Below are 12440 nucleotides of genomic sequence, written 5' to 3' on the forward strand. Positions count from 1 at the left end.
TGTCAACACCCCCACCACGGGCATGTTGTGATGACTGATGAGCCTATGCTCACCCGTCATTGTAAGCCAACGCCCATCACGTACATCAGGGTTCGGTCTTGATGGTGCAAGTTCTGGGGGTTAGACCAGGGTCTGAGGTCTATCCGTCTTCAGAGTACCGCGCAGGGAAGTTCCACTGCCCTAAAAGTCCTCTGCGTGCTGTCCACGTCCCTGCCCGCCCCTCGCAAGGACTCCTGTTTGGACCGCCCCGTAGCTGTGTCTTCCAGGAAGCCACAGGGTCAGAATCAACAGAGGGAGCCCCTTCAGACTGCCTTGTTCACTCAGCGACACGCATTGACGGGGCTTCCGTGTCGTGTCATGGCTTGAGTCACTAACGTTCATGCTGCATAACACGCCATTGTCTGGATGGACCATGTTTTATTTATCTGCTCATCTGCTAAAGGACATGTTGCTGGACAGCAGGTTCTTTTGGTTGTAAACAAAGCCGTCCAGACCATCTGTGTGCGAGCGCTTGCGTGCGCTCTGGGTTCCACTCCCTTGGGTCAATACCAAGGTCACAACTGCTAGACTACACGGTGCCGGTGTGGAACACGATCTTTTCAGAAGGGACTGTGTTCACTGTTTAAGATTTATTTATTTCCTTGAGAGAGAGCGTGCACATGGGGGTGGGGAGGGGCAGAGGGAGAGAGAATCCCAAGCACACTGCCTGCCAAGCAGGAAGCCCAGCACGGGGCTCAATCCCACGACCCTGCAATGAGGACCGGAGCTGAAATCAAGAGTCAGACACTTAACCAACTAAACCACCCAGATGTCCCTTGAAGGAAGGGTATTATCCAAAATACCAAAGTCCTCAAGAACTCAGGAAGACCAAGGGCTTGTTTAGATTAAAGGAGATGGAAAGCTGTGATAAGTTAGTGCAACAGGGTGTCCAGATCGGGTCCGGCACTGGAGGGAATCGCGTGTTACTGGATCAGCTGATAAGACCAGATGCAGACGGTAGACCCGGACGAAAGATGCCAGCATGGTCGCACTGAAGTTGATGACGGTGACGTGGTTATGTAGATGAAGACCTTATGCCAAAGTGTATAAGGGTAATGACCGCCATGTCTGCAACTGGCCCTCAAGTCACTCAGGGGAAAAAAGGTAGAGACTGCACGAGAACTGATGGGGCAAGATGTGAGGAGGAGAGGAGTTTGGGTAAAGATGGCGTGGGTTTTCCGTACCATATTGTAATTTTTCTATAAGCCAGAGATCATTTCCCAATAAACAAAGCACAAAATGACGAACAACCCAATTAGAAACAGACAGCAGACTTGGGTAGATATTTCCGCAAGGATGTATGAAGGGCCAACGTGCGTGTGAAGAGATGCTCACGATTGCTCGGCCCTAAGGAAAGGCCAGTCAGCACCACAACGAAGGTGGACATCCTTTGAGCAGTTCCCAGGTGGGCTCTGCATTGGGTCTGGAAATGTTCTCACTGGAATAGTGTAATGGAAGATGCTTTGTCTCTTTAAAAACAAAAACAAAAACCCAACGAGAAACCCACTCACACACACTAAGATGACTGGGAGTAAAATTTTTTTCATTTAAAAAAAAAGCAACAGCTTTGGTGTGGATGTGTGGGTAAATTAAAACCCTCATACATTGCTGGTGGGAACGGAAAATGGTTTGGCCTCCATGGAAAACACCGTAGTGGTTCTCCAAAAGGTCAAACTTAGAATTACCCCCACGACCAGCAATTCTGCTCCTAGGTGTATACCCAGAAGGGTTGAAGACAGGGACTCAGGCAAGTATGTGCCCATAAGTGTCCACAGAAGCACTACTTGCCATTGCCCAAAGGCGGAAACGGCCCAAAAGCCCCCCAGCTGGTAAATAGGCAAAATGGCCAGCCCTCTCGGGTCCCCTCCCTCTTCTGGAGTTTGTACTCTATCTTTCAATCAAATTCACTATCACTCGATAAACTTTGCTGCCTACCAAGAGCAAACAAACAAAAAACAGGCAAACCAAATGCAGGTTGTGCATGCAATGAAATATTGTCCAGGCACAAAAAGGGATGGGGTCCTGATCCTCACGGCTGCACGCTGACCATCGAAACACTATGCTAAATGACAGAAATCACGCACCAGGGTCACAGGCTGTGTGATTCCATTTATGCAAAATATTCTGGATGGTTAAGGCCAGACACAGAAAGCAGACTCGTGGTTGCCAGGGACTAGGAGGAGCAGGAAATGCTCGGTGGGTTCGGGGTCTCATCTAGGACGATGGGATGTGTCGGAACCGGACAGAGGTTGTGGTGTCACAACACTGAAAAGACCGAATGCCACTGGATCCACTGGACCGTATGCTCTGAAATGTTTAAAGTCTTCACATTATGTGAAGGTCACCGCAACTTTTTGAAACGCACTAAAGCAAGCCAAGAAAAAGCCAGTCTGGAGACACGTCAGGAACGTGAGCTTTAGGGCGCCTGGGGGGCTCAGTGGGTTAAGCCGCTGCCTTCAGCTCAGGTCATGATCTCAGGGTCCTGGGATCGAGTCCCACATCGGGCTCTCTGCTTAGCGGAGAGCCTGCTTCCCTTCCTCTCTCTCTGCCTGCCTCTCTTGTGATTTCTCTCTGTCAAATAAATAAATAAAATCTTAAAAAAAAAAAAAAAGAACGTGAGCTTTGCAGGTCCACCAGCCAGGGCTCAAGTTCCAACTTTGCTTCTTCCAAGCCGTGCCTAGGGCAAGGCCACAACCCCTCTGAGCCTCAGGGTCCTCACAGGGATAGTCACGCAATGAACCATCGAACCATCGGGGTCAAGTGCGTGGAGCTTTCCCCACTGGCCCAGTGTGGGGCGGGGAGCTCATAGGAGGCATCTGGGGGCTGGCCTTTACTACTGCAGGTCAGGGACGCTCCCACAGCCCCGGGGGTGGGGGTGGTCTTGGCACAGCACGGGGAAGCTCAGAATCAGGCCCTGGAACAAGAGCACGTGCAGCTCCAGGACTGAGGGCCTGCCCACGGGGCTAGGTCACCGGGCGTCCCTTGGGTCCACATAGTGCAGGCTCCTCACCCGCGATCTGGGTCCTGCCAGCACCCATCCCTGCTCCTGCGGCTGTGTGGTTGCTATGCCGTAGACAAGGTCATCCTTGAAAACTGCCTAGAACTCGGCCTGGTGTTGAGGAAGTGCTAGGAGTGGCTGTCCAGTAAAGTGGGGTTTCCCTGGCTTGGGTAGTGGGGACATCGATCCCGGACCCACCATTGGCTGAGGGACAGGCCGAGCTACATCCTCAGGTAGAGCGAGTGAGACCAGACCTGGCGCGTGCATGCAGGTGCCCGCGTCCTGCCAACGACGCGAGAGCTTTGCACGTGATGAGTATGAGACAGAACTGCTGGCGGTCACCGCTCTGCAGGGCCAGAACACCAGCCCACCCTGGGCTTCCTAGCTCCCAGGATGCGTCCCATCAGGCAGGCAGGGCTCAGCCAGGAGGGCAGAGGGTAGGCTCTGACCAAGGACATGGAGGGTCCGGAGGAGGCTGTGCCCAGGGGCGTCCTGGCAGCAAAGCTCGGGGCCAGCAGGACAACACAGTCTCGGATGTTCGGGTGTGGAGCCCGGGCACCCACACTGCTTGGACAGCCCCCCAAGGTCCACTCGGCTTCCGGGTTGGTGTCCATCTATCTGTCGGTGGGACTATCTGTCTGTGCTCCCTGAGGGGTCCGGGGAGCAGACCTGCTCATTCCTCTAGGATTCACCAAGGAGATGGGGTCACCATCGGGTCTCGCATGCCGGAGCCAGGACACCGCAGTCCTTCTCAGGAGCAGAAACAGGGGCACAGGGGCAGGAAGCACTGTTTTCGACGGGCGGGGAAGACAGCCCCCGTCCCAGGAAGGAGCTGGATGGACCCGTGCCGGCTGCCGAGCCCCCACGGCGTGGCCGTCCCCTCCCACCCACCACGAGATGTCTGGCCTGCGGCATCTGCGGGTTCTCCTAAGTAAGGTGTGACATGTTCAAAATCACTTTCCCTGAAAAGCCCGTGGGCAAGAGAAGGGCCTCAAGCAAATGCCCACAGCACCGGTCACAGCAGCTGAAGGCCAGAAACAGCCCAAATGTCCCTCAGCGAGCGAACGGGTCGGCAGGATGCGGCCCATCCGTACAGCAGGACAGGACTCAGCCCTAAGAACGAAGGGCCTTCTGATACCCGCCACAGCACGGATACGGGACATGCCCAGTGACACACGCCGGTCCCAGAGTGCAAGTTCTGTGTGGTTTCACGCATCCTGATGTGTGGACAGATTAGACGGGCATGCCAGGGCCGAGGGGTCGGGGGGCCGGGGGTCAGTATGAACAGGGACAGAGTGTCCATTTGGGGAGACGGGAGGTCCTGGAGATGAGCCGTGGTGCAGGCCGTACAAGGGGAATGGGCTTGGTGCCCCCGAACTGGACATGGACAGACGGTGAACACGGTACATTTTGTGGGATGTGTGTTTTACCACAATTAGAAAGAGTAAATGTGATCACACTATCAAGAAAGGGGCAACTTTCTGGGCTCCGGGTTTCAGGGGACTTGTAACGGACAACCATTCACCTAACGTGGGTCTGCGACGACCTCACATGGCCTCGGGGTACGGCAGCAAAGGGTCGGTCAGAGGGTACAAAAGGTGTGTGCAGAATGACCTTGCCAAGGTAAGCATAACAAAAATAAATACAAAGCAACCTTGGCAGTTGGCTGGCTTTTCCCCGTGCACTGGACTAACACGGTTCATTTGAGAGTATCTTGAACAGAGGCCCTTCCGGAGGGGGTCCTGAGAGAGTTCAAATGCGGGTCCCTTTAAAAAAAATGAAGGTGATGTCCAGCTTCACACACTAGAGACGACAGAAAATCACCTGGGAATCACTCCTCGGAAACTCCCAGAGTCGCTCTCAGAGGACAGACCAGGAAGGGCGCGTGGGTCCCAAGGCACAGCCCACCCAGCAACAGCAACATGAGGACAGGAACTGCCTCCTGGGGGGGGGGGAGCAGGAGGGCTCGGGGTTGGTGAACCCCACAGCACCGGGACAGCATCGGAGATTCTGGGCTTTGCCCCCTTCCTCCCTGAGATCATTATGGTGTTGGCCTTTGGGTACCTTTCTGCGTTTGCATAACAAATTACCCCCAAAACTCTGGACTTTAAAGAACCAAGTTGTTTATTTGTCATTACCTTCCACGGTTTCTGGATTCAGAATTTGGGGCAGCTTGCTGGGCATCCAGCAGGGAGGGGTCAGTGCCTGCAGGCTGGACTGGAGCTGGAGGGCCCACCTCCGAGATGGGTCCCTCACACGCTGGCACATTGGTTCTGGGCTCTGCTGGGCTCCGCAGCAGCGTCCGAGTGTCCTCCCAGGGAGGGGACTGGACCTCCTCTGAGTGAGCAATCCAAAGGGGATGGCACAGAAACATCAGTGTCTTTGTGGACCCGACTTGGGGGCCCGTATTCTGCTGTACCCCATCAGTCACACAGGCCAGCCAGGTTCACTGCAGGAGGGGATGGCAGGGGAGTCATCACCGGACCTGTAGTTCACTGGACAGCAGTTTGCAGGCTGGCGACACACGAGAAGGAAGGTTCCTCCCCAACTGTGCTCACGTGTGTTGATCACGGAGGAAACCGCCCCTGCAAATGCCCCATGGTGCACTCCCTCGGGACCCACGGGTAGGGCTGGCTCCCGGGAGGCTGCCCCTAATGAGGGAGGCCAGGAGGGCAGGTGTCCACTGGGTGCGCAAGCGTCTCCCATGACTGGCCGGCCCCAGCAGTGCCCAGCTGGCAGTCACCTTCCCGAAGAGGAGTGTGACTGGAGGGCGCGACCAGCTCCCGCGGTGGACCCCCACCACGTCTGGGTCTGAGAGGCAGCAGGTGCTGGAAACTGTCCTAACCCGGAGCTCCTGAAGCTAGCAGGAGGTGCGCGGGAAAGAGAGAGAGCTGCACGCTCGGGGCCTCCAGCCCGGGGCGCCCCTCACTGGGCATAGGGCGGTTTCAAAGGGCCCCAGAGCATCCTTTCCTGGGGAAGAGCGGCCCGGGCTTCCACAGTGACACCCTGTGGCCGCAAGTGGGAACCGCAGGCACGAGGCCCCGCGGGGCATGCGGGAGGGCCTCTGAGCTTCTGAGCTTCCGGGTCACTGGAGGCGGCTTGCTAATAGGACATGAGCGAGCATGGGCTACTACAGGGAACTAAGTGTCCCTCCCGTGTGGTCGCACACCACATGGTGGAACCGGCCACGTGGATAGCATATACACACTGGGACAGTGCAGAGCGATACACCCAAAAGGGGTCACCGGGCCGTCCCACTCAGAGAATTACAGGGCGTAGTTTTCCTATCTTCTCTCTCCTTCTTTCGTTACGGGCCAGTAACTCTACGGCAGACACTGCGGGCGCGCTTCCCCTGGGCTGGGCCTGCAGCCGCCGGGGGACTGGCTGTGACGGTGGGACTAGGAAGCTGGGCGTGGAGCCGGCGCGAGCCCCTATCTGGCTCCAAGCCATTCTCTACCCTCCGTGCACACCTACCTGCTCACCGCCTCCGCATGCACCAGATTTCTGGAGTAGCAGAGAAGAAAGGAGAAATCAGTGACGTGCGGGTGTTTACAATCACACACAGAAGTTACGCGGGGACAAAACAAGCCGCACAGGTCTGTGCCCCACACCTGTGGCTGCCGGCCTCACGGCCGCGGGGGTCCCAGGGCGAAGCTGCACTCACAAAGCCACGACTTGGTGCCTGCTGAGGCCCCTCTTCACGTGGGCTCTGCGGACTGGGTAGCTGTTCTGGACATTCCTCCTACTGGTTGTGTTTCCAAACCCCGCTCAGAGGTCGCCTCCTCCAGGAAGCCCGCAGGCTTAGCTGAGTGCTTACTTTTATCATGATACTTGCTGCTCATTCCTGGGCGCTTCTGTCTCCTGCACGGGTGAACGAACCCTTTAAGGGAGAGGTCATGGGTGAGCCCTTTCTGCCTCAGCTGGGGGCCTTGACCAGAGCAGGAAGACAGACAGCTGGACAGCCTGTCTGAATGAGTGAATGAGACGCGCTTCTCAGGCCAGCGGCCTGGGAGCCAGAGCCGACCCCACGTCAGAACGGTGTTTCTGCCGCTCCAGCCTTCACCAGTAAGAGCCAGAACTCTTGGTTTCGAAAGCGTGACCCAACACACTCTTGGGACCTGCTGAGGGAGTCTGGCTTGTGCACGGTGCTCTCCGCTGGGCACACCAGGGGGCTCCCTGTGGGTGGGGGGGGGATGGGGAGCAGGGGGACAGCCCGAGGGCACAGGGCTTGTTTTGGAGGTAACAAAAAGTCCTAAAATTGGCCGGGGTCAGGGCTGCATGCACCTGCACAGATCAAAAGAACAAAACAAGCCACACCTGAATTGCACATTTTAAATAAAGGCATTGAATGGCATGTGGATGGTATTTCAATAAAGTCATTGAAACGTCAACAATATGTTCTCACAGCTTCTGTGGGCCAGGAAGTCGGAAGCACTTCTTGCCCACGTCCTTAGTGGGCCTCCTGGTCATGCCTCATCTACCTGAGACATTGACTCCCGCCTCTTTCCACCCTCCCTGCTCCCGGGGCCTCAGCACAGCTCTAACCATCTCCCGATGCCTCCACCTGGATGTCCGCCAGGCATCGCAAATGCATGGCCCAAACAGACTTCCTGGTTCCTCCCCTTGAGATGCCCTCCCTGGCCTTCTCGCATCTATCGTGGCCCGGTCATCCACGTGGGGCACAGGTCATGTGAGGGAGTCCCTCCCTTCACGCACACATCCAGGCCTTCAGCAAATCTGGCCAACTTGCCTCTAGAACACGGTTGAATCCATCCCGTCTTCCCTCTCCATCGTGGCCAGCCTTGTCCTGGGCCCCCTCCTCTCTCGCCTGTGCCACTGCGGCAGGAAGCTGACTGCCCCCCACCCCTCTGGGTCCACATGCTGTCCCACAGCCCTTGATCTTTGTAAAGTCCCTCCCCTGCTTAGAACACCTTCTCCCCAGGCCTTGCACTGTGGGTGGAGTAAAAGCCCGTTACTGTGTCCTTGACCTGCTGTCTGGGCCTCACATCTCCTCATCCCTCCGCTTGCTCTCTGGGTTAGAGATACACGGCGTTCTCTGTTCCTCAAAGCTCAACGCCATTTCAGGGACTTCAACCGCCCCCTCCCCCTGGAGGGCTGCTCTGGGAGATCTCTGCACCCCAGGCTTCTCCTTACTCAGAGCTCAGCTTCAGTGTCACCTCCTCCAAGAAGCCTTCCCTGACCGCTCCACTTAAGGACGTCACCCGGTCCCTCTCCGTCCCAGCTCCGGATCACGGTCCAACGGTTTTCTTGTTCATTTGCTCGTGTTTCTCCTCTGCTGTCCGTCTCAGTAGCCGCGGTACACCAGTGCAGCGCACCGCCCCCCGGCCGCGTTCATTCGCGTTCCTGTGAAGGAAGGAAGGAGCTGCTGCGTGGTTCTAGGTGGGTCAGGGCTCCTCTCTGAACCCTCTCTAGGAAACCAAGTCCTGTGCCTGGGATAAGCTCTTTGCTTCTGAGGATCCGTCGGCCTTTAAGGCAATTCGGCGCTGGGTGGCCCGAGACCACCAGGTGTCGCCAAACACCAAGGCGAAACCCGCATTCTCGGGCGACCAAGCCACGGGGGCCCAAGTCTCCGCGGGCAGCGTGCCCCTGAGAGGGTCTCCAGGGACACTCCAGTCAGTACATGCCTTCTGGGGCAACCCTTAAGTGGGGGATCTCCAGCGACACGGCCAGCCGGGCAAAGGCCCCGGGGCTGAACTCTGGGTTGTCCCTGGGCCTCAGTCCTCCCGTCTGCCCCGTCGGGGGAAACTTACCGTACAGGTTCTTCTGGCGCAGACCCCTCCTCCATGGCAGCATCGGGGCTGGAGGCAGGAGGGTAGGAAAGGAGAAGCGGATCCCCTTTTCCTCCATCTGTCCCATGGGACGGGGCCGTGTCCTTCCCTGGGCGCGTTCCTGGCACCCACGCCTTGCACGGGAAGCTTCTTCCAACAGGGCGACATGGCGCAGTTTTGTCACACCCTTGATGAGGTGGGGGCCATCACAGCTGGAGGAATTCCTCTCCTAAGAGCTAGGGACGTCCCGGAGTGGGGGAGGGGGAGGGAAATGTCTTCTTCTACACAAGTGAATGTCAAAATCATCGTGAGCTCAGGGCTCCACCAAAATAGGCCATCAGCCGGACTTGCATAGACCGGAGTTTGCAGAGCCCTGGTTTGGAGGAAACACCATATCAGGTCACTCGGGGCTCCCGGAAGAGGGACAAGTGCCCCCTCCGGAGAGGCAGGTCCACCCTTCAGATAAAACACACAAAACTGGTCGGCCAGCGGCCGTGCGCAGAAGCAGGGGGATCAGTGTGGGTTCTGAGAGACAGACCCAGAGCCAGTGGCGGCGGGAAAGCCTGTGGCTTCAGGGCGACACACCCCGAGATCCTGGTCCTTAGTGAGAATGACCTTCACCACACACACTGAAGGGGCTGTTCTCTCCAGCAGGTTACACCTCTCCCCAGGACCCTTGTCCTGATCCCATCCAGCCCCAGAAGAGAAGGGGCGGCTTTTCAGGTGCACATTTGGACGTAGGGCTAAGGATAGTCATAGAACACAGTCTCCGGGGCCCTGTCGAACACCGGAGGACAAGTAGGGAGGGCTCCTTCCCCCAGGAGGGGCCACACAGGCAGAACGAGGTCAAGATGAGCCGACATACAGACCCTTACATGGGGTTCGGCTTTATTGATATAACTCACAAACCACACTATTTCACTCAAATTTCTTTAAAGATTTTACTTATTTATTTGAGAGAGAGAGAGATCACGAGTGGGAGGGGCAGGGGGAGTGGGAGAGGGAAAAGCAGTTTCCCTGCCAAGCAGGAAGCCCGATGTGGGGCTTGATTCCAGGACCCTGGGATCACGGCCTGAGCTGAAGGCCAAGGCTTAAAGACTGAGCCCCCGGGCACCCCTCAGTGAGGATTTTCTGTTTACTCTCAACCTTCCTTATCCTTGTTCTAGGTGTTTCTCTGGTAAACAGCATGAACCTTGCCTCTTTCAATCCAATCTGACAGTCAGTCTGGCCAAGTCGATGCTGTTGCAACGATGGTGGCTCCGGCCGGTCAGAGGGGCCGGCAGTCTGCCCCATGCTGGACGGGAGGAGGGACGAGGGATGGCCATTACCAGCCGTGAGTCTGGGCCCGCCTTTGCCTGCTGTGTGCTTGTGCCGAGCCGGCGTAAGGACCCTCTCCTGTTTCTCAGAGCGAGCGAGCACGGCTCTGCTGGGTGAGGTCACTCACGGTCACACAGCCAGCGCACGGTGTTGCTGGGGCTCCCCTTGGGCTCTGCCGCATCCCCGCACCCTGCAAGGGCAGTCAGGAGCCCCCCCAGAGCAGGCAGAAGTTCGGCTGGGCCAGGAGGATCAGACCATGGCAGAGAAAGAAGCAGGTTTCCCAGTGAAGGGAAGAGCCCCAACGGAGTGCCACGGTGAATCAAGGTCAAAAGAGTGGGGCCCCATTCCATGTCACACAGCACCCACAGGCACAGCAGGGGCTGCTCCCCAGTCTGTCCCCCTCCTGCATTTCTGCTGTCTGTGACGTGCACAGCAGGGTCCGACTGAGCGCTTCCAAGCAGATCTGGGAAATACCAGATTCTGTTCCTGTTTTCTGGTGTGTGTCGGGGGCTGCTTCACACCCCACTAAGTGGGGAGGGGTGTCTCAGAGCGTTTGCCAATGGCTGTTGTGTGAACACTCCCACACCACAAACTGTCCCCGTCACCAAACACAGACGTGGGGAGAGAAGCCCGCGATCCACTCCCACCACCCCGCTGACCCGTCCTGGAGAAGTCTGCCCAATGGAGGGAGGCCCTGTGTTTCCCAGGGGGGACAGAGAGTCCATGCCCCTCGTGCTCCCCCTCCACCTCCAGGAAGACCTTCCGGTTCGGGCGTGTCAGGGTTAGAGAGATTGAGGCTCAGAACTTGCCCCGTGAGTGCAACCAACACACCTTATGGGACTGTCCACCTGTAACTGCGACGCCTGCACGGCCCCATCCACGTCCACCTGCGATGCGGGCACAGCCCACCGGTGTCTGTCCGTACCTGTGCACACTGATCTGGATGTGCATGAGCACACTCACGTGTTTGCGGCGATTCTTGAGCTTGAAGCACTTCGGTAACTGGTGATTTTTTTTAAATGTGATGCTTTACAAAAAATACCCACGTGTGATAGATATTCCCACCACAGTGTCCTCAGCTGTTCATCACAAACAGCTTCTCTCTGTCGTGGGTCTTCTGAGCCCCTTCCGGGCTCTGTCCCCAGGAGCACTTTGTCCAGCATGGGTCACACACATGGCCTGAGACAACCTAGAAACCAGCTGGTGGGGGCGGGTGCTGGGTCAGGTGGCGGTCCATGGGATAGAGCTAAATCCTCAGGTAGGTGGGAATCATAGTCAGGGAGGGCAGCGAGTGGGAGGAAGCTGGAAGCTGGGGCAGGGAGCAGGCTGTCTGCAGAGGGCAGGCGCGGTCAGGGCAGAGTGAGTGGCCGGGCCAGGGGCTCTGGAAGAGGACGTCCAAGAGCCGTGCAGGACCGTTCACCCCGTATGCACACTTAGCGCCACTGCACAGAGGCTTGTGGGAGGCAGGGCTCGGACGGACACATCTGAATCAGCCAAGGGACCAGTGTCCGCCAGCTACCAGCTGACTCCATCACTCAAAACAGATGGCATTTTCTTGGCTCCAAATACGTGTGCTGGTAGGCAGAGCCCCGGCGAGAGGCTTGATTCTAGTTGGCCGGGGAGAGACAGTTTCCAGAGGTGAGTGGGGCTGCTGTGCGTCTTGTTGTCTCCAAATGCAGGCCAGTCTCTGCACTCGCCTTGTCCCCACGATGCCCTCCTCTCTCCTGCCTTCCCCCCATCCCTGCCCTTTCCCTGCTCACTGTGTCCATTACTGGCCCACATTCTCCCAGAGGACTGCTGGCCACTAGGTTCCTGTGTGTAACAGGGAGTGTCTGTGTGCACATGCGATGTATGCCCAAGCCATGGGTGTGCCTGCCCGTGCCTGTGCACTCACGTGTGCCTGCCTGGGTGTGTGTGAGCACCGCTGCGCGTGCCTACCCCATGCCTGAATCCTCCCTGCCTCACGCTGCTTTGCTGGTCTCTGTGTATCACTTACCTGCATGTCAACATGACAGCCTCTCACGGCTGCAAGGTCCCTTGGAAGGAACTTCATTCAATCCTACGGCTGCTTCTCGGAGGGTCCTTATGATATTTGGGTGGGGACCGTTCTCCCTGAATGGGACCAACTTCCAACCCACTGCCCTAGTGTCCCTGGTCCCAAACGTCTAGCCGGCACATTAGTGGCACCCCATGTCACTGTGGTGACCAGAAATGGCCTCACACATCTCCAGTGTCTCGTGGAGGCAGGACAGTAGGTCTCCAGGTGAGGACAATACAGGCTTTGTCTGTCGCTGCAT

This window comes from Meles meles, chromosome 18 (assembly GCF_922984935.1).
Source record: "Meles meles chromosome 18, mMelMel3.1 paternal haplotype, whole genome shotgun sequence".
Lineage (NCBI taxonomy): Eukaryota > Metazoa > Chordata > Mammalia > Carnivora > Mustelidae > Meles > Meles meles.